The sequence below is a fragment of the Gopherus flavomarginatus genome, chromosome 11 (genome assembly GCF_025201925.1).
Source record: "Gopherus flavomarginatus isolate rGopFla2 chromosome 11, rGopFla2.mat.asm, whole genome shotgun sequence".
Taxonomy (NCBI): Eukaryota; Metazoa; Chordata; order Testudines; family Testudinidae; genus Gopherus; species Gopherus flavomarginatus.
Window position 1 is genome coordinate 1,133,901 of NC_066627.1, and position 23,278 is coordinate 1,157,178.

General features: G+C 49.1%; 1 protein-coding gene across 5 annotated transcripts in view; it reads left to right on the forward strand.

The window, feature by feature from the left end:
- LOC127031397 (Ig heavy chain Mem5-like) overlaps positions 1-23,278 on the forward strand; it is a 135,584-nt gene that overhangs the window by 30,003 nt on the left and 82,303 nt on the right. The window lies entirely within an intron of this gene.

Consider the following 23,278-nt stretch of genomic DNA (forward strand, 5'->3'; position numbering starts at 1 on the left):
AAGGTGAGGGCTGCAAGACTCCAAAAATAATACTGGGGAATCCAAGCTGATAATGCTGCCACCACCCAAGTGAAAACTGCCTTTTGCCAATCCAGGAAAAAACCTCACTTGGGAAGATTTTTCCTGAGGCCCATCAGCTTTTCCACCCCTCCCTCAGGCAGCCAAGAAAGAAAACAAAAGAAAAGGAAAGCTCAGCTGTTGTATCCACATAGTCACAGCCTCTTTACCTCCTCAGACACAGAAATCAAATCATGTTCTTAAAAGGGTAAATTTTATTGGAAAAAAAATACAACACATCTGAAAACTCAGGCTGTTAGGGATCAAACACCAAAAATGACTTTCTTGGGGTCCAGCTTAAAGGTAAGAAGGGTACAAAAAACAAAACAAAAGCATCTGGGGTTAGCACAGAGGAATCCACAAGCCCAAAATGAAGAATCCAGTCTAACTGATTCTAACTAGTCATTGCTCCTCTACTTACTTATCTGTGGTTTCAAATGAGTAGTTTCTAGGTATAATGATGATGATTTTTATACCTGGCCCAAACCTTACACCACGTTGCTGCCCGCTCTGCTTTTGCTGACAGACAAAAAACCCCTACACCCCGCAGTTTTTCCCCATTTGAAGGGGTACAGCTTCCCTATTGGTTCCCCTGGTCAGGTGCCAGCTTATTTTAAGCTTCTCTCTTAATCCTTTACAGGAAAGGCAATCAGAAAACAGCTGCTAAGGAGGATTCTGTAGCTAACTGAATGGTTGGGGAGTTACACAAGGGTGCTACCCCGTGCCCCATTTATCACAGGTGCATAAGGAAAGAATGACTCACCTTGATTCCAGAGTATTTGAGGATTTATTTTTAAAGGGATTCAGGTAACTTTGAATGCATTTGGAAATGCCAGGCTACCTAATGCCTGTTGAAATGATTAAGTTTGATTAAGCAGCTCAGATGCTTCTGAAAATCCCACTAGGCATCTATATACCTTCTGAAAAATGTGGATCTTACTCCTGATTTGCAACAGGACTAGAGGACAACCAGCCCAAGTTAAATCAGGGGACTTACTCCTGGCCTCGGTTTGCCAGAAGCTGGAAATGGGCTACAGGAGATGGATTTTTTGGTGATTGCTTGTTACGTTCATTCCCTCTGGGGCACCTGGCATTGGCCACTATCAGAAGACAGGACACTGGGCTAGATGGACTAGTGGTCTGACCCAGTGTGGCTGGGGTCTTATGAGTGAATGAGGAGGGTCGGGCCAGTTAACTCCATTGAGACTACTCAAAGTGTAAGTCACTTTCAGTGTAACAAGAAGTCCTCATAGTTTAGAAAACTTTTACAGTTAAACTTTTTTGTTAATTATCAGACTTTTAATTTGGAACTTATATGGTTCAACTAAGTCCAAAGAGAATTTTATCTTTAGAATCTCCGATGGGCTCTGTCACACTCGTATCTGAACGCCCCACCAGCATTAATCAATGTATAGACCCAGAAACCATGAGTGGTAGGAAGCCATCACTGTCTGTAGTTTGTGCCTGAAATAGGGAGTTAAGAATGAGTAGATTGTCCTTGTGAACAAGCCACCCTCTGTGACGAACTGGGAATGTTCTTAATGTTTTCTCTGAATACTGTGTTGGTGCCTCAGTGTCCCCATGGCAGTTCTTAAGTATCTGGCAAAGCAAGGGCCAGTGCACCTAAATGCCTGGCACTCTATCTCCTAGCAATTGATGGCCTGGGCCCCTCCTCTGCAAAGGTGCCAGCTGAAGGTGTTGGAGACAAAAAGATCAGGTAACCTCCTGGCCCGGGAAAGGGGCTAAGCAGAGAGGAGGGGCTGGAAGGGGTTGTTAGTCTGAAGCTGGCTGAGGGCAGACGTGGGGGTCTGGCTCACTAACCCCCAGAATGGACCCGGCCGAGGGGTCTGGTTCGCTGTATCTACAAGCTCTGTTTTAGACCCTGTTCCTGTCATCAAATAAACCTCTGTGATGCTAGCTGGCTAAGAGTCTCGTCTAACTGTAAAGTGGGGGTGCAGGACCCGGGGGCTTCCCCAGGACCCCACTGAGGCGGGCTCACTGTGGGAAGCACACGGAGGGACAGAGGATGCTGAATGCTCCAAGGAGAGACCCAGGAGGTGAAGCTGTGTGAGCTTCTTGCCCTGAACAAGTCTGCTCCAAGGGAGAGAAGGCTCCCCAAAGTCCTGCCTGGCTTGGTGGGGAGCAGTTCCAGAGCATCGCCCGGTGACTCCGTGACACCCTCTTATTCATCAGAGTTTAGAAGAAAATTCCCCTGTGGATAGGTTATTCCTTAACTACTATGGTCTGTCTTGCACCTTCTTTCTGAGCATTTTCTATTGGCCTGTGTTTGTTGGATGGACAGGTCTGATTCATTAGAGCACTCCCTCTGTTCCAGTGACACCTTGAGTACATAGCAGTGCTGGTAATAGAGGTTTTCAAAGGTGCCTAAGGGAGTACCCAATGGATTTCAAAGGGTGTTAGGGACCTCACTTCTTTAGGCAGCTTTGGAAACTCCCAGCCTAAAGACTTTTTTTAACCACAAACAAATGGGTGGCTGGAGGGGAGAAAGGAAAGCCAGGAGGGAAAAGGGAAATTTCTGAAATGCAAAAACATTTGCCTGCCTAGGAGGATATAGGAACTTAGGGTGATAACTGGCTTGTAGCTTCAGAGGAAATTGCTGGCACCAACCCATTGCACAAGAGGAAAAGTTGTCAGCAGTTATGCAGTTGGTACATTGTTTTTGTGTTATCGCGTGGTGCATCCTCTCAGGTAAGCAGCAAGATACAGCCTCTTGCAAGGTGTTGAGTTTTATCCCCTCATATATACCAGGAACTGATGACATTAATGGGCCAATCCTAAGCTAAAGCGTGTCATATCGGCTGGTTATTTTCTAATTGCCCATGCATCTGCCTCTGAAATGTCTGTTGCAGATTAGACTAACCTCCTGGTTGTATGTGATATAACAATATCCCTGTTTTGTTTCTTTTACAGGTTGAGGGGCCACGATCACTTTAACCAAGCGGTGTTCTGCCCAGGCAGAGCCAGGCAGTTCCCTTACCCTGGACTGTGTCATCTGGGTATAACTTCAATGACCACCATTTGAGCTAGATTGACAAGGCCCTGGGAAAGGTCAGGTCTGGCTAGCAGCCTTCAGAACAGGTTACACCACCTACTTCGTGGATGAGTTCAAAGGACAGGTTACCTCATTCACCAGCGGTGCCACTGACAAGCTAAAGAGAGACAGACTCTCTGCGGCAGACACAGCTACTTCATACTATGCCAGCCATGCACAGTAGTCGCTGCCTGGCTTCCTCTCCTACAATATCCCTTTTGGAACTGGCCTCCTCTCACTTAACACATTTTTCTCTTTGCATGAACTTCACCCCTGGCTTAAGGCCAGTGGAGGGGCCAAGCACCACTGGGCTCTCACACCAGTGCTCAGAGTAGGGGTTCCTTGGGGAACAGGCCTTGTTCTGCTGCCTCTCCAAATGTAGAATTTTACCCAGAGATTTGTGGCTTTGGTCTCTGCAATTTCAACGTGCATCTTTCAAATCAACTTGTGACCAGGAAGCAGCATCGTTGCAGGTTAGGCCACCAGAGCGGGAATCGGGAGAATTTGTAGATCAGTGTCACAGCCTAGAACAGAACCAATGTGAAGTGAAGCAAGTGACTCTCTTTGTCTGGCTTGTCTGTTTAGAGTGAAACCTCTTGGGTGCAAGGCCTGTCTCCTGTGGCGTGCAGGGGCAGCATATGGCACACAGGAAGCCTGATCTTTGTTGGGACCCTTCAGGTGTTACAAAAATGCTAAGAATAGTGACCCATGGATCTGAATGGCAGAAAGAACCCTTACGTGAGATCAATCCACCCAGTGGGTTGTGCATCCAGAAGAAATGTTTAGCTGGAAAACTCATGCTTTAAGGAGCTTGGAGGACAGAGTCACAGACTTCTGAAGCCAGAAAAACCATTTTGAGAACATTTTGTCTCTCTGCGTGACACACATCGCAGGCATTTCTGTAACAAACCTTTGTCTGAGCCACAGCGTGTCTTTTGAGCTGCTGTATATGTATCTGATGTTGGTGACAATTCTGGACAGGGAGAGAGGTGATCTTGACTCCAGTTCTAATCTGCCACCAGTCTGCAATGGTGGAGAGTGAACATGAATTCCTTGGTGCAGTGGTTTCCAGAGGGCAGCAGAACTCGAGGAATGAGATAGAGAAGTCTATTCGTAGTGACCACGCGGAAGCAGGAAAGGGTCGGGAAGTGAGAGCATGCAGAGAAATGACGGGAGTTGTTAACACAGGTAGGGGAATGAGACAGCAGTCGCTATACCCGCCATTGAGCAAATGATGGCAGCAGAGCTCTGAAGGACAGAGATCCAGCAGCTCTTAGTTGCACCTGCAGCTCTGGTCATCTGAGGAAACCACATGGTCTTTCACTTTCATTTTAAATTCCAGCTGAAAGTCTGTGGTTTCCCGATTGCCTGCTGCTTTCTTAACAAATATTAGGAGACAGGGAAATGATTTTAAGAGCTACTATCCTATTGTTATACTCTGTACAATTTTAGGGAACGAGAATTTGAATGGAAGACCCTACCAAAATAAAATTATCTTGCAATTAATAGCTTTGAATTGTCTTGTGTGTTTGAGGAGTCTTCACCCTACATATGCCTGACTTCCACGAAAACACTGGTCCTATTTTTAAAAGTAAGTAGATATAAAAAATGTGGGTTAGGTGCCCAAGTCCCATTATTTTCAATGAGAATTAGGTGCCAGACCTTACCCTATTTTGAAAACCACAGTAGGTGCCTACTTTGCATCATCACGTTCTAAAGACTTTTTGCAATCTAGCCTGTTTCCTTTGCTGGAAAGAAGGAATTGGAAAGAGGCAGATTCTCAGGTGGTGTAATTCAGTATAGCCATGCTGACTTCATTAGCACTACACACAGACACATGACCTCGTGATCTCTCCATAAATCTCTACATTGTTTGTTTTTTTGTTTCAAAGCAGGGCAATGCTAGCAGGGAGTGAGATTCTGTTCCTGTTCCTCATGTCCAGTAGTATTTTACTCAATTGCTCCGGATTCTTCCCTCGTAATAGTGGGTGCACACTGGAGTCTCTCGTAATTTACACAGGAGTAGCCAAAGGAGAGTAGTCCCATGACCCCAGCAGAGTTAGTCCTGCCTAACACCATGGTGAATGAGACATGATCCAGCCTCACTGAGTACAATGACCTTATTTCTGCTTTACACAAGACTGATTAAAAAGAAAATTTGGGCCCATTAACTGCAGTGAAATGACTTCTGCTTTACACTGACGCGTGAGGGAGGGAAAATCTCTACCCCCCACTAACTCCACTGTTGGTATTCGGAGAATAAGTTCCTACTCTGTACATGTTCAGAAGTCCTCACCATTTAGACGTCTGACAATGAAACATTTGTATTTTATAGCCAACGCTTGCAAAGGTGGCTTGACCAACATCAAAGATAACTTTCGGTTTAGGATCTTCCGTGGCTTCTACCTAGGTAATATCTGAGCCCATCACAAACAATGTATTTATCCCCACAAGAGCCATGAATGGCAGGAAACCATTGTTTGATGGGGAACGAAGCAAAAACAAGACTCAGTTAATTGGTTGAGATCTCTATGCTGTTTTGAGCAAGCACGTCAACCTTTCACTGAATGTGGATGGGAAGAAAATTCCCCTGTGGCTAAGGCATCCCATAGGTCGCTGCTAGAGTCAATCTTGCATCTTTTGTTCAAGCATTTGGTATTGGCTCCTGTTGAATAACTGAGCTAGATGGACAGGAGTGATCCGCTGCAGCAGTTCCTCTGTGCCCATCACACGGTGAGTATGTGGCCGCACAGGTATCAGAAGCTGAGCTATTCAAGGGGGCCTAAGAGAGTTAGGTAGCGAGTTGCCTAACTTCAGGCAATTTTGAAAAATCCCAGCCTGAATGCAGATCTCCTGCGTCCTACATTATTAGTCAGAGGGTGGGTGGAGAGTAGGCGGGGAAAGGCAGAAAGCAGATGCAAATGTTCTGAAATGCAGAACCGTTTGCCTTCCTTGAAGGATATAAGAATTTAGGGTGGTAGCTTCAAAGGGAATATCAGACACAAGGCAGCTGTGCTAAAGCAAAGGTCAGCGGCAGTCATGCTGCTGTTATTTTGTCTTTGCATTATCTCATGGTGCAGCCTGTCAGGTGAGCAGGGAAATGCAGACTCTTGTAGGGTGTTGGGTTTTTGTTGTATGTCTAAGGAACTGATGACAGCATTGGATCAAGGCTCTGGTATTTAACCCAATCTGTGACCTTGGGCTGAAGGGAAAACTTAGTTTTGTCTGGGCAGGTCAATTTGTGACTGCCCACAGCAGGGTGTCTTGCCCCTTTCTCTGTCATGCATTTTGGATATTAGAGGGACCCCTGCTCTGGTCTGATAGAATAATTTCTCTGTTCTCTATCTTTTACAGGCTGGGTGGCCGCTATCACTTTAACCCAGCCGAGTTCTGCCGAGGCAGAGCCAGGAAACTCCATTATGCTGGACTGCACTGTTTCTGGGTATAATGTTAATGACCGTCATATGCAATGGTTGTGCCTTCCCCAGGGGAAAAATCTGTTCCTGATAGCATCCTTCAGACCAAGTTACCCCATCTACATCGCCGATGAGTTCAAAGGACGGATCACTCCCTCCACCAGCGGCTCCACTGGCAAGCTAAAGATAGACGGGCTCACAGCTGCAGACACAGCTACTTACTACTGTGCGACAAATGCACAGTGATCGCTGCCTGGCTTCCTCTCCTACAGTATCTCCCCTGGAACTGGCCTCATCTCATTTACCTCTGCAGGCAGTATTCAAGCTGTGGGTAACACTGATTTATAAAGAGGCAACATGATATTTTCTGTCTTATTATCTATCCCTTTCTTGATGATACCCAACATTCTGTTGATTTTTTTGAATGCCACTGCACATTGAGTGGATGTTTTCAGAGATCTATTCGCAATGACTCCAAGATCTCTCTCTTGAGTGGTAATAGCTATTTGAGACCCCCATTATTTTATATGTATAGTTGGGACTATGTTTTCCAATGTGCATTACTTTGCATTTGTCAACATTAAATTTCATCTGCCATTTTGTTGCCAAACAACCAAGTTTTGTGAGATCTTTTTGTAGTTCTTTGCAGTCTGCCTGGGGTTTAATTATCTTGAGTGGTTTTGGACCATCTGCAAATGTTGCCACCTCGCTGTTTACCCCCTTTTCCAGGTCCTTTATGAATATGTTAAATAGGACTGGTCCCAGTACAGACCCCTGGGGGACACCACTATTTACCTCTCTCCATTCTGAAAACTGACGGTTTATTCCTACCCTTTGTTTCTCTTACTTTCTCATTCCCGAGGTGGTATATGAATAGGTTTAGCAAAGGGGTAATCTCTGTATGAAGACTGGCTGCTGCTTTGTACAACCCCGACAAGTGGCTTTTTGGGGGGTAATATGTACATGAAAATAGAACAGCTGTAGAAGATGGACCCCACCGATGTGGGCTGCGCCGTTGGAAGATGCCTTTTGCTGACCGGTGGTAGATGGGATGTGTAAGATGGTGGGGATGACATACACGTAGGCAGGGCCGGCTCCAGGCCCCAGAGCACCAAGTGCATGCTTGGGGAGGCATGCCGTGGGGGGCGCTCTGCCGGTTGCTGGGAGGGCTGCAGGCGGCTCCGGCTGGAGGTCCACCGAAGCCGCGGGACCAGCAGACCCTCCACAGGGACGCCTGCAGGAGGTCCCAGAGCTGCGGGACCGGTGAGCAGCAGAGCGTCCCCAGAGGCGTGCCGCCATGCTTGGGATGGCGAAATGGCTAAAGCCCGCCCTGCACGTAGGTCACTGTTGTTAGGAGCAAAGACCTAAGCACCACAGTGGAAGTGTATAGGAAGCTCACCCATTCAATGAAGTGTGTGTCTGTACAAACCAGTTTAAAAAGGGATCTTATATCACAGAAGAAATGGTTAATGGCATTGGGGCCACAGAATGGGAAATGGGACACCAGGATGATTGGGCAGAGAACTGATTTAAAGGCTCCTAACCAGGTACCAATAATCAACTGAAGAGGCAATTGACCATTCATGATGGTGGGGTAATGCAAAGGCTTGCAAATAGCTGTGGATCTATCAAAGGGCATCACGGCTACCAGGATATATTCTGAGATCCCAAGGAAGAAATAGAAATAAGTTTGAGTGAAACACTCACAGATGAATCTTATGTCAGCACATCAAGCTATTTCTTTCATTGTTCTGGAAAAGAGTGACCATGGTGAACCATATCCCTGAGAACGACAAGTTGCAAAGAAATCAGTACATTGGACTGTAGAGGCGGTAATCACTACACACCAAGGCTGTGATCACCACTTAGTCTACAAGCGTCAGCACATAGATCACCCCGAGGGAGAGGTGGTAAAACGGAGGGCCTCAGAAAAAAATCTTCGCAAGTGAGGGATTTTTTCTGGATTGGCAAAAGTCAATTTTCACTTGGGTGGTGGCACCATTACCAGCCTGGAGTGGCAAGTATTATTTTTGGAGTCCTTGCCGGCCCCCACCTTCTGCACTCGAAGTGCCATAGTGGGGAATCAACCTTGACATCTACTATGATGAATTCCTTCATTCTGGTTTGGTTCTCAGTCTCCATGGCTTTATTTCTCACTCAGTTGCATAAAGAAGAGAAGGAAGATATGTGATGGAGTAGGGGCTGTCTGTGTGGGGGAATGGGAGAGCAGGGGACGACTTTAGGGAATGGACGATACCAGAGCCTGTAACCTGAGCTAGGTAAGGGAGGGGAAAGGTCAACACCTTTGCCCGGGAAGGGGACAAAGGAAGGGAGTGGCAGGAGGGAAGCAGTTGGAGTTTGGGCTTGGGGCTGGATGGGCGGAATTCAGGGGATCCTAGCTAGGATCCAAGCACCCTGAAAGCCCAGAAGGATTCGGTGGAGGGGTCCTGACTGTGCCTGCAAGCCCTGCTGTAACCTGTGTTCCTGTTGTCCAATAAACCTTCTGTTTTACTGACTGGCTAAGAGTCACTGTGGGTCCCAGGAAGAGGGGTGCAGGACTGGACTCCCCACACTCCGTGACAACAGGTGGCAGCGGCAGGAGATACTGCACCCCATGGACGGCGCTTCCTGCAGTAAGTTACTGGGGAGCAGTAAAAGGAAGGGGTGATTAACCCCTGGGAGTGTGTGCCCAGTGAGAAGGACTTTGCAGTGACAGTGTGATGCAGCAGGGACTGTCTGTGTGGGGAGTGGGAGAGCAGAGGAGGACTTTAGGGGATGGACGATGCCAGGGCCTGTAACCTGAGCTAGGTAAGGGAGGGGAAAGGTCAACACCTTTGCCCGGGAAGGGGGACAAAGGAAGGGAGTGGCAGGAGGGAAGCAGTTGGAGTTTGGGCTTGGGGCTGTGTGGGCGGAATTCAGGGTATTCTAGCTAGGATCCAAGCACCCTGAAAGCCCAGAAGAACTCAATGGAGGGGTCCTGACTGTGCCTGCAAGCTCTGCTGTAACCTGCAATCCTGTTGTCCAATAAACCTTCTGTTTTACTGGCTGGCTGAGAGTCACTGTGGATGTACCAGTGGATGTACATACATCTTGTATGTACCGCGTGATGTCTTCAGGAACACCATCCAAGAACTGCTCCATTTGTATGAGGAGGTTCAGTTCTTCCAAGGTTTGAATGTTGTTTCCTGTTAGCCAGGCCTCATAGTTTTTTGCAATGTAGTAGGCGTGTTTGGGAAATGACACCTCTGGTTTCCACTTTTGGGTTCTGAAGCGCCGACGGGCATGATCTGGGGTTATCCCCATCCTGTATCTGGCCTTGGTTAGAAAAAGTTTATAGTCATTCATTTGGTGCTTAGGCATTTCAGCTGCCACCTCTGCTAAAGGTCCACTGAGCTGTGACCTCAATTCTACCATGTACTGGTCTTCGGGAATGCTGTACCCAAGACAGGCTCTTTCAAAATTTTCCAAGAAGGCCTCGGTGTCATCACCTGCCTTGTAGGTGGGAAATTTCCTGTGCTGTGGAGCAATAATTGGCGCCAGGTTGTTAGGGTTGGCTGGCACATGCAGCTCCTCCCCCATGCCAGCCAGGTTATTTGCATTTTCACTGACCATTTCCATCCTAGCCAATTGGTTCCCTGGATTTGAATTCAAACCCTATGCCGTTACAGGAGCAGGGCCTGGATTCTGTCCCAAGGGGAGACAGTCACCCACCAACAGGGCCTCCGAGCCGATATCCTGGAGAACCCCAACTACCAGCCAGCCCAACCTCTCCTGGGTCTGCACAGGGATCTGGGCCATAGGCAGGGCGAGGGGCTTCACCCCAGGGAACTTCACTCAGGTCCCACAACTCCTCAGCATCTGCGGCTGCACCACCACAGTTCTCTCTGTCCCAGGGTCTCGCCCCTGCAGGCGTGTTTCCCCACTGACCCCTGGGCAGCCCCCTATGTCTCTCTGCTCCACTATCACCAGTCCACGCTGCTGCTGCTTCTTCTGCAGCTTTTCCTCGGGCTCTTGCTCTCTCTTATGGTCCTCTCACTCTCTCGGGCTCTGCTCCCATCCCATCCATCTCCGATCCCCTGATGGGGAACCCAATCGTGAAGACCCTCATCTGATTGGGGACCAGACTCCCGGAGATGCCTGGCTGATGCTCCAGCTGCTCCCAGATCCTCTTGTAGCCCCATCTGGGTCAGGAATCTGCTCCTCAGAGCGGTCCTCCTCCTCCATCTGCACGATTAACTGTGACTTGGTGAGCCAGTCTCCGAGCCCCACACACTCACCTGCGCGGTCTCTGGGGTTCCCATCACTGGTCATTTCTCCTACTGGCACTGGGTCCTGCAGCATCCTGGGAAAGGGCTGGCGTCACTGGGGTGGATACACCCCTCTACGGGGCAGACATCCTACCCCCCTTCCCTGTAGAGCGCTGTTTCCATCTCTGTAGATACCCCCCAAGAACCAGGTCTCCCTGCAGCTCGGCTCCCTGACTGCTGCGGACCCCGCCACCTATTACTGTGCCAGGGGACACAGTGACACAGAGAAGTGGTCGGGGGGGCTGGCAGAAAAGGAGGTGTCTCGAAAAGTCAGCGGGGCCCATTGAGAGATAAGGGGAGAGAAATGCAAGGGGAGGGGCAGAGATACAGGCTGTGCTGGCCAGGCTTCACTGTTGGCTAGTGCAGACACTTCATAGGATCATAGAACCAGAGGGTGAAAAGGGACCACAAAGGTCAGGGTGTTTAGCTCATCTCCTTACCGGCTTGTAGAGTGAAACAGGCAGCTGGAGAGAGTAGGACAAACACGGACACTTCAGCACCCCACCTTGCCACAGAGTCCAAGCCCTCTCACAGGCAGACACAACCCCTACCTCGCCTACAGTCACACTCACTCACACAGGCTGAATCTGCCCCAGGGCTGAGCCTGGGCTGGCCCTGTCAGCTATGAAAGTAGAAATGTTGCTTGTGCACCAGCACCTCTTTAATTACAAATTAAGCACTGCACTCACACCCAACTAACACCATGTCAACTCCCTCACTCACATATTCACACCCAAACCAGAATGTGCCCCACCCACATTCTCACACCCACACCCATCTCCAGGAGTGGGGCACAAAGGGAGTGGTTCAAAGAGAGACGGGGCAACTCTTTGTCAAAGATCAGCCACAAGTTATTGGAGTTGACGCCAGTCACTGGTTAGACTTCTCCTGCCTGTGATAAATATGAGGGAACAGATGGCTCCTCTAGCATTAAAATCTATGAGAAATTATTTCTATCTAGGCATGGAAGGGTTCAATTTTTGTCAGTAGTTGTTGGCAAATGTCTAATTTCTCTGTACACACACATGTGACGAACCGGAACTGTTCTTACTGTTGTCTTTGAATGCTGAGTGGGGAGTGTTGGCCTGGAAGGATGATCTGATCTGCACTGGGGAATGGGAAACTGGCCTTGAGGGAAGATACTTGAGTATGTAACATGAGAACCCAGGAAGGGGTTAGATCCCAGGTGACATGTCTGCCCCGGAAGCTGAACAAAGGCTGGGAGAGGAGAAGCTGTGGGGAGGGAGTTTCAGGAGGTGGCTGGGGAATGGAGGGAAGCGCAGATGGGGCTCTGATTCCCCGGTGGGGCTGTGATACCCCTGGGACTCCAATATGGACCTAACTGGGGAGGATCCTATTGTTTGTGCCTGCAAGACCTGTTTTGGACTGTGTTCCTGTCATCTAAATAAACCTGCTTTACCGGCTGACTGAGAGTCACGGGGAATCACAGGAAGATGGGGGTGCAGGGCCTTGTGTCCCCCCACACTGTGTGACAACACAAACAGGGGAAAACACTTTTCCATGAATAATCATCAAAATTTACACATAGGCAACATAAGAAAAATAGCCATTGAGAACTGATCAGCATCTTCTTTCAGGCTATTTATTCTGAGGGGAAATGAGTCATTTCCCCCTAGTTGTGCATGCGGGGAGGGCCAGGGGAGCAGCATCTCAGGGGCACGAAGAAGTGTGTTATTATTTAAAAGTGGGGGTGGGGGATTTGCACTCTTCCAAACTTCTGCAGGCCCAATTTACTGCTCACCTCGGGGTCTCCTGCATCACTCCCTTCCCTACACAATCTCCCCGTCTGTCCCCTTCCGCCCCCTCTGTCTCAGGGACACCCCTGGCTCCCCCCTTTTGGAATCTCCATGTTCTCCATCCCCACCTCCTCCCATCCCAGGTTCCCCCATATTTGCCAGATCCCACTGGATCTGGGTGCCCCATTCCCTCTTCCCCCATGACAGGGTCCCCTGTTCTCTCCCCACTCATCCCCCCAGCCTGGACCCACCTGCCCTTCCCCCCTCCCTAGTGATGCCAAAGAGGCTGCAACAGGGACAGACAGGGGGCACCCGGCACAGTCACATCAGCGCCCCTCAGCCCCGTGCCTCTTAAAGAGACAGTGACAGAGGTTAGAACTATTGGCCAGTCGAGACCTCCACTCAACCTCCGCTAGGGAGCAGCATCGCACACAGGGCGCTACTGGGTGCCACTGTTGTGTGTGTTGCAGATATCAGAGAGAGACAGACTGCGCATGCACACACAGATGCGGACACACGCAGCAACAGACGCAGTAAGACGGGCACACACACTCGGATACAGAGGCAGACACACACACACACACACACACACACACAAGTGCATACACACATACACAGAGTTTCCCACCCCAGCTCAGGATCCTCACTTCACACAGAAGCTGCCGTCACCCCCCGGCACTTCATTTCCCCCCAGAAGTCGAATCGGTGATGGCGGTTCACTGTCTTTCCCCCAGTGGTTACAGAAATGGGGGCATCTCTGTGGCTGTGTGTCTGCGAGCTGCAGCTGTTCTCAGGTGAGCTCTGGGCGGAGGGGCTGGGGTCTGTCTAGGGGACTTTCCTCACCCTGTGACTGCCTCCCAATTCTCCCCCTTCTAGGTTCGGTGGCGGGGAACTTGCTAATCCAGATCCCGCCTTCCCTGCCAGCCGCGGAAGGGCAGCGGGTGGAGATCAGGTGTCAATACAGCACCTCCTACACCAGCTATGCCCTGGACTGGTACCAGGAGCAGCTGGGGAAGCGGCCCCTGTTCCTGCACAGCAGATACTCTGGTGGCTCGGAGCGCAAATCCAGTTTGGTGGCACCTCGGTTCTCCTCACGGCTGGACACGGGAGCAAAGACTTTCAAGCTAACCATAGAGGGGGCGCAGCGGGCTGACTCGGCGGTGTATTTCTGTGCTCTCTGGGATCCACCGTGCTACAGAGCGCACCGGGCTCCGGACACAAACTGCCGCGGGGGCGCAGGTGTCTGAAAGGAGGTTCAGTGTCATTCCAGCTCTCAGCCCAAGTAGGTACATTGGGAGACACACTTCCGACCTCCTGGAAAAGCAGTTTTGGAGGACGTAGGCTCCACGAAGGAGATGAGACACTTTGCAATCGATGTAGCTACGACACACGGAAGAAGCAACACGACCTCAATTTTAGAGACGGGCAGCTGAGGTGCAGATGCACGAAGTGACTTGGCCTAGGTGACACAGGGGGAGGGCAGGGCTAAGGAACTGGGTTGGGAAGACGTGTCTTGGTTTTATTACAATCTCTGCAATAGTCCTGGAGCTCCTCCAATGAGGCAGATGAGTCATTTAATCTTACCTTAACCTAGGGACATAAATAAGTTTATCATTATTTATAATTAAGCTAAAGTTAAAATGATCTAATACACAGGTTAAGGAGGGAGTGTCTCTACCTCTAGGTAGAAGGCTTAAATTATTTCAGTTACTTTCCCCGCTTCGCTTCTCCATGGGACTTGTTTAGAACTGAGCTATAGGACAGTAGCAGCCAGAACCCACAACACAGACCTTAGCTAGGATCTCAAGGGCAGTGAGATGAGGTCGGGGCCAGTTTCCAGGGCCCTGCAGCTGAAATTTCACCACCAGCGCAGAGATTTGGTCTTGCAAATCTCGCCAGTTTTACTGTAATGGGAACTGGGAATCCCACCCACAGTTTTTAGTGTGTGTCGCGCCCCATGTGCGATTAGAGCTCAGTGGAGATACGGATTTACAAAGAAATTCGAGCAGACAGAGAACGGATTGCTAACAGTGGCCTGGTTGTACACATGGGAACTAAGTCACAAAGGGAGGAGGGTAAAGTTACTGCTGCTGGGCCTGCAGCTATCACACAGCTACTACAGTCGGTTTCTCTCTCATTTTAAGATGAGAGTGTATGCAAATTGAGTGACCACATTTCCTGTTAGACACTCCAGTGTCCCTGAGTCTGCAGAGGAGACAGCACAGACAAGTGTCTCTGCAGCTCACACCCATCCCCGCTTCTCTGCACGCTCTCCTGCAGAATTGTCTCCAAAATAGTCAGAAAAAAAAGATGATCCTGTGGCTACCCGTGGCTTTTATGGCAGCAATTCCCAGAGGTGATTCCTTGCCTGGATACAGAGGGAAGCTCAGTATTACACTGGATATGGCTGAGATTAATAATACTATATTTTAAGTTTGCAGGTGCCCATTCACAGATTCAGCTGGTGGAGTCTGGGGGAGGTGTTAAAACCACAGGAGAGTCTACCAACATCTCCTGTAAAGCCTCCGAATTTACCTTTGGAAACTATTGGATGTATTGGTACCGCCAAGCTCCCGGGAAAGCGCCAGAGTGGATTTCCTACATTAACCCCGACAGCACTAACGTGGACTATGCCCACTCAGTGAAAGGGCGAGTCACCATCTCCAGAGACAACCTCAACAACCTGCTGTATCTGCAAATGACCGGGCTGAGACCCGAAGACACGGCGGTGTATCACTGAGCGAGAGACACAGTGAATGGCAGGGAATCTAATCACGTACAAAAACATCCCCTGTGCAGTCACAGGCTGCTGCAGGGCACAGCCCAGGGGACGGGTCAGTCACACACAGAACTGAACCAAGGAGATAATGTCTGCAACGGTGTCATAACCTAGTCCCAGATTTGGACCTTAGCGTCCAAAATATGGGGGTTAGCATGAAAACCTCCAAGCTTAGTTACCAGCTTGGACCTGGTAAAGCTGCCACCACCCAAAAAATTAGAGTGTTTTGGGGCACTCTGGTCCCCCCAAAAACCTTCCCTGAGGACCCCAAGACACAAATTCCTTGAGTCTCACAACAAAGGGGAATAATCCATTTCCCTTCCCTTCTCCCTTCCAGGTGTTCCCTCCCTGGGTTCCTGGAGAGATACACAGAAGCAAGTTCCGTGAATCTAAACAGAGGGATCCCACCCTTTCTATTTCCAGTCCTGGAAAACACAAGCACCGAGAGAGAGCCAAGCTCCCCCCCACCCCTCTCCTTCACCCAGAGGGAATGCAAAGTCAGGCTAGTAAATCTAACACACACAGATTTCCCCCTGACTTCTTCCTCCCACCAATTCCCTGGTGAGCTACAGACTCAATTCCCTGGAGTTCCCCAGCAAAGAAAAACTCCAACAGGTCTTAAAAAGAAAGCTTTATGTAAAAAGAAAGAAAAATACATAAAAATGGTCTCTCTGTATTAAGGTGACAAATACAGGGTCAATTGCCTAAAAGAAATATGAATAAACAGCCTTATTCAAAAAGAATACAATTCAAAACACTCCAGCAACTACACACATGTAAATACAAAAAAAAAAACATATAAACCACTGTCCTTTCTGTACTTACAACTGGGAAACAGAAGATTAGAAAGCAGGAGACAGAAATCCTCTCATAGCCGAGAGAGTACAGGCAGAAGACAAAGAACTCGCACACAAACTTCCCTCCACCCAGATTTGAAAAAGTCTTGTTTCCTGATTGGTCCTCTGGTCAGGTGTTTCAGGTTACTCCTTTCCAGATGAAAGAGACATTAACCCGTAGCTATCTGTTTATGACACGCCCCCCAAATTGCAGACAGTGGGGAAGCTCACTGGCGGTGATTTCCTCCTAGAACTTTACAATAAACAGATTAATACAACACATGCACTGTTACATATACCAATAAGTATATAACTAACAGACTTCTACATTTTAAGAACACTTTCTAACTACTGGATTCTGGGAAACTCTCACGGGAGAGAGCATCAGCAACTTTGTTAGAAGCTCCTGAGATGTGCTGAATTTCAAAATCAAAATCTTGGAGAGCTAAACTCCAACGAAGAAGTTTCTTGTTGTTCCCCGTGGCAGTATGAAGCCACTTTAGCGCAGCATGGTCAGTTTGTAGCTGGAACCGCCATCCCCAAACATATGGGCATAGCTTTTCCAGGGCGTACACAATGGCATAGCATTCCTTTTCACTGACTAGCCAGTGACTTTCCCTCTCAGACAGTTTCTTGCTGAGAAACACGACAGGATGGAAGTTGTGATCCGTTGCTTCCTGCATGAGAACTGCTCCTATACCACGCTCAGATGCATCCGTGGTTACTAGGAATGGCTTGTCAAAATCCGGGGCCCTGAGCACAGGGTCAGACATGAGCATTGCCTTAAGTTGGGTAAAGGCCTTTTGACACTCATCAGTCCACTTAACGGCATTTGGCTGGGTCTTTTTGGTCAGGTCGGTCAGTGGGGCAGCGATTTGGCTGTAGTGTGGTACAAATCGCCTGTAGTATCCGGCCAAGCCTAAGAAGGATTGGACCTGCTTCTTTGACTTTGGGACAGGCCACTTTTGGATAGCATCCACCTTGGTCTGTAGGGGGTTTATGGTTCCTCGACCTACCTGGTGTCCCAGGTAAGTCACTTTGTTTTGGCCTATTTGACACTTTTTGGCCTTAACAGTTAGTCCAGCCTGCATGATGCGCTCAAAGACCTTTTCCAGGTGTAGCAGGTGTTCGGGCCAGGAGTCCGAAAAAATGGCTACATCATCGAGGTAGGCAACTGCATATTCTCCCAGTCCTGCTGGTAGACCATCTACCAGCCTCTGGAAGGTGGTGGTTGCATTTCGCAGCCCGAAAGGAAGGACATTAAATTCATACACCCCCGCATGGGTGACGAATGCTGACCTCTCCTTGGCAGGTTCATCTAGCGGTACTTGCCAGTACCCCTTGGTTAAGTCTATTGTAGAGATGAACTGGGCACGTACCAACTTCTCCAATAGCTCATCGGTGCGTGGCATTGGATAGTTGTCCGGACGAGTTACCGCATTTAGCTTACGGTAGTCCACGCAAAAGCGTATTTCCCCATCTAGTTTGGGTACCAGAACCACTGGAGATGCCCATGCACTGGTAGGTGAGCGGATTATACCCATCTGTAGCATGTTCTGGATCTCCCGTTCTATAGCAGCTTGGGCATGAGGAGACACCCGGTAGGGTGGGGTTCTGATTGGGTGAGCATTACCTGTATCAATGGAGTGGTGTGCCCATTCAGTCCATCCTGGGGTGGCTGAGAACAATGGGGAGAAGCTAGTGCACTGCTCCTTGATTTGTCGCCATTGCAGACGTTCCAGGGTGGTTGAGAGGTTCACCTTTTCCACGCCACCATCTTTTTTCTCTTCGTAGTAGACACCATCAGGCCACTCAGCATCATCTCCCTGGACTGTAAACTGACAAACCTGTAAGTCTTTGGAATAGAAAGGCTTGAGAGAATTAACATGGTACACTCTAGGCTTTAGTGAGGAATTGGGAAATACTATGAGGTAGTTCACAGTTCCCAGGCGCTCTTGGACCATGAATGGCCCTTCCCATGATGCTTCCATCTTATGGGCCTGTTGCGCCTTCAAGACCATAACCTGGTCTCCTACCTTGAAGGAACATTCTCTGGTATGTTTGTCATACCAGGCCTTTTGCACTTCCTGAGCATTCTTTAGGTTTTCTTTAGCAAGGGCTAAAGAGTGTCAGAGGGTGCTTTGTAGGTTGCTTACAAAGTCCAGAATGTTAGTGCCTGGAGAAGGCGTAAACCCCTCCCATTGCTGCTTCACCAACTGTAATGGCCCCTTAACCTTGTGGCCATACACAAGCTCAAATGGTGAAAACCCTAAACTGGGATGTGGTACAGCCCTGTAGGCAAACAGCAACTGCTGCAACACTAGGTCCCAATTATTTGAGTGTTCGTTGACAAATTTACGTATCATGGCCCCCAAAGTTCCATTAAACCTTTCCACCAGGCCATTGGTTTGATGGTGGTATGGGGTGGCAACCAAGTGATTCACCCCATGCGTTTCCCACAGTTTTTGCATGGTCCCTGCCAGGAAATTAGATTCTGAATCAGTAAGGATGTCGGAGGGCCAACCTACCCTGGCAAAAATGTCTGTTAGGGCCAGGCACACAGTCTGAGCCCTGGTGTTGCCTAGAGCTACAGCTTCCGGCCATCGGGTAGCAAAGTCCACGAAAGTCAGTACGTGCTGCTTTCCTCTGGGCATCTTTTTTGGGAAAGGACGCAGAATATCCACAGCTACTCGCTGAAATGGGACCTCAATTATGGGGAGTGGCTGGAGAGGGGCCTTGACCTGGTCTTGGGGTTTTCCCACTCTTTGGCATACCTCACAAGACCGGACATACTTGGCAACATCCTTGTCCATCCCCTCCCAGTGGAAGGACTTCCCTAACCGGTCCTTGGTTCTATTCACCCCAGCATGGCCACTGGGATTATCATGGGCTAAGCTTAAGAGCTTCCCCCGGTACTTAGTTGGAACCACCAACTGTTTTTGCGGCTGCCATTCTTCCCGGTGTCCAGCAGAAAGAATCTCCTTGTATAAAAGTCCTTGGTCTATAACAAACCGGGATCGATTAGAAGAGCTGAGAGGCGGTGGGTTGCTCCGTGCCACCGCCCAAGCTTTCTGCAGGCTGTCATCTGCTTCCTGCTCAGTCTGGAACTGTTCCCTTGAGGCTGGGGTCACCAGTTCTTCCTCAGACTGGGGACTTGGGCTTGGTCCCTCTGGAAGCGATGTAGGTGATGGGGTTGTTTCCGTTGCTGGTGAACCGCTCTCCGCTGGTGCACCTGAGGGTATTTCAGGCTCTGGCTGAGCCTTTTGGGTATGGCTGTCTATTGCTTCTGCCAGTTCTGGCTCGCTGGTGCCCATTGGCATTGAGTTTGAAGATGTGGTTGCAATTGCTTGTGCTGGTTGCTGTTCCAGTTCCGGGCCTGGGACTGGAGGTGCTGTGGCTGTTTCAGTGGTTGGCATGGAATCTGGGTCCATTATCTCTGTCTGGGTCTCTGGTAACACAGGCGGGGCATCTGTGGACGGTTCAGGAACAGGAATGGGTCTGGAAGCTTGCCTGGTTTGGCTACGTGTAACCATCCCCACTCGCTTGGCCCGCTTCACCTGGTTGGCCAAGTCTTCCCCCAGTAGCATGGGGATAGGATAGTTGTCATAGACTGCAAAAGTCCACATTCCTGACCAGCCTTTGTACTGGACAGGCAGTTCAACTGTAGGCAAGTCTACAGCTGTGACATGAAGGGGTATATTGTCACTTTGGCCTTTGGGTTGATGAATTTGGGGTCTACGAAGGATTGGTGGATAGCTGACACTTGTGCCCCCGTGTCTCTCCACGCAGTAACCTTCTTTCCGCCCACTCTCAAATTTTCCCTTTGCTCCAAGGGTATTTGAGAGGCATCTGGGCCTGGGGATCTTTGGTGTGATGGTGGTGTAATGAACTGCACTCGGTTGGTAGTCTTTGGGCAGTTGGCCTTGATATGTCCCAGTTCATTACACTTGAAGTAGCTTCCATCTGACTGGTCACTGGGTCGAGGTGAGTTACTGGATATTGGTGAGGTGGAAGAATAGGGCGTCTGTGGCTTTACTTGGGTTGTATGTGGGGTCTTTGGCTGCCCTCGGTTGTAGGGTTTATGGTCGGTGTGCCCCCTGGGGTATTCGTTCCCCTTGACAGTAGCTTTTTTGCTTTCTGCCACTTCCATCCATCTGGCTCCAATCTGCCCCGCCTCGGTGAGATTTTTGGGTTTTCCATCTTGTATGTACCATGTTACGTCCTTAGGAACACCATCCAAGAATTGCTCCATTTGTATGAGGAGGTGCAGTTCATCTATGGATTTAACATTGTTTCCTGATATCCAGGCCTCATAATTTTTCCCAACGTAGTAGGCGTGTTTGGGAAATGACACATCTGGTTTCCACTTTTGGGTTCTGAAACGCCGACGGGCATGATCTGAGGTTATCCCCATTCTGTATCTGGCCTTGGTTTGAAAAAGTTTACAGTCGTTCATTTGCTCCTTAGGCATTTCAGCTGCCACCTCTGCTAAAGGTCCACTGAGCTGTGGCCTCAATTCTACCATGTACTGGTCTTCAGGGATTCTGTACCCAAGACAGGCTCTTTCAAAATTTTCCAAGAAGGCCTCAGTGTCATCATCTGCCTTGTAGGTGGGAAATTTCCTGGGATGTGGAACCATAATTGGTGAAGGGTTGTTAGGATTGGCTGGAGTATGTTGCTTAGCCTTTTCTAATTCCATGGCCTGTTGGTGGGTTTCCCTCAGGAGTTCCAGCTCTCTCCTGTGGTTTGCCTCTTTTTCTCTTTCCCTTAGCTTCATCTCTTTTTGTTTTATTTCTAGTTCCTGTACTTTTTTTTTCCATATCTCGCTTGTGCTCTGCGTCTGTGATTTGTGTCTCGGCCTCCATTTTTTTCTTGGAAGGCATGGTTCCTGTTTTCTTGTGTTGGGGTGCCCTCCGGTGTTTTTTGTCTGAACTGCTGGCTCTCTTGTCTCCTGGGGTCTGCCTAGCAACAGTGCCTTTTCCCCTTTCTTCCTTTAGCTAATCTTTTCAATGTAAAGTAAACCAGAAAAACCACTTTATTTGCATGTGTATTGTGCTGGTAATTGCACCCTAATGGGAGTGCTATTGTCTGACAAAAGACCTGTAATAGTTCCTTAATGGTTCCTTGCTTAATATGCAAGCCAGAAACTGCAAGAGAGAGCAGAGAAAAAAAATTCTCTCTGGTTCCCTTTAAAACCAAACTGTCTCTGCTTAAAAGCCCCTAGCAGAGAAAAGAAAAATATAATATTCCTACTGGCTTCTGGATTCTATCTTTCCCACAACGCTGCACACCATGTCATAACATATTCCCAGATTTGGACCTTAGCGTTCAAAATATGGGGGTTAGCATGAAAACCTCCAAGCTTAGTTACCAGCTTGGACCTGGTAAAGCTGCCACCACCCAAAAAATTAGAGTGTTTTGGGGCACTCTGGTTCCCCCAAAAACCTTCCCTGGGGACCCCAAGACCCAAACCCCTTGAGTCTCACAACAAAGGGGAATAAACCATTTCCCCCCCCCCTTCTCCCTTCCAGGTGTTCCCTCCCTGGGTTCCTGGAGAGATACACAGAAGCAAGTTCCGTGAATCTAAACAGAGGGATCCCACCCTTTCTATTTCCAGTCCTGGAAATCACAAGCACCGAGGGAGAGCCAAGCTCCCCCCCACCCCTCTCCTTCACCCAGAGGGAATGCAAAGTCAGGCTAGTAAATCTAACACACACAGATTTCCCCCTGACTTCTTCCTCCCACCAATTCCCTGGTGAGCTACAGACTCAATTCCCTGGAGTTCCCCACCAAAGAAAAACTCCAACAGGTCTTAAAAAGAAAGCTTTATGTAAAAAGAAAGAAAAATACATAAAAATGGTCTCTCTGTATTAAGGTGACAAATACAGGGTCAATTGCTTAAAAGAAATATGAATAAACAGCCTTATTCAAAAAGAATACAATTCAAAACACTCCAGCAACTACACACATGTAAATACAAAAAAAACCCAAACATATAAACCACCGTCCTTTCTGTACTTACAGCTGGGAAACAGAAGATTAGAAAGCAGGAGACAGAAATCCTCTCATAGCCGAGAGAGTACAGGCAGAAGACAAAGAACTCACACACAAACTTCCCTCCACCCAGATTTGAAAAAGTCTTGTTTCCTGATTGGTCCTCTGGTCAGGTGTTTCAGGTTACTCCTTTCCAGATGAAAGAGACATTAACCCGTAGCTATCTGTTTATGACAAATGGTGCCACCAGCGTGTGAAGGACTCGGCTTTTGTGGGGCTGCAGAGACAGGTCAGGGCCGGGGCAGGAAACATGGGAGGGCAGCAGACCCGGTGTTCTTTGCTGCACACCTGCCCTTCTGGGCTAGCAGCGAGCTTCCTCTCCCCCTGACCCAGCCTCTAGGGGGCAGCATCCTGCTCTGCACTGCGCTCCCTGACTTATAATATAACATATATGGAGATATACCTGACTCATAGAGCCCAAAGGGTCCCTGACGGGTCACTGAGTCCACCCCCCTGCTTTACTAGCAGAACTAAGTACTGATCTTGCCCAGCACCTGCGCTTCCATTTAGGCGACCTAGGCGGTCGCCTAGGGCACCAGGATTTGGGGGGGCGGCATTTTGCCGTTCTCGGAGGCAATTCGGAAGTGGAGGGTCCTTCCGCACTCGGCTCTTCAGCGGCAATTCTGCGGCGGGTCCTTCACTCACTCGGGGACCGCCGCTGAAGTGCCCCAAAGACTGGGAGCGTGGAAGGACCCCCCTTGCCACAGAATTGCCGCTGCTGACCGGGAGTGTGGAAGAACCCCTGCCTAAAGTGCCAAAAGCCCTGGCGCTGCTCCTGATTTTGCCGTAGAACCCTATATGGTCCCCTCAAGGATTGAGTTTATAACTCTGGGTTTAGCAGGCCAATGCTTAAGCCACTGAGCTATCCCTCCCTCCAAGATGAGTCCCAGCTAGCCTGTAGGGGGTGTGAGGATTCAGCATTTCTGTGTTGCATCCTGGGTCCAGGGAGAACTGGATGGATTCCAAGCAGTGGCACGGGCAGCCCAAAGGGGACAGGATCATATGTGACTAGCTACTGGC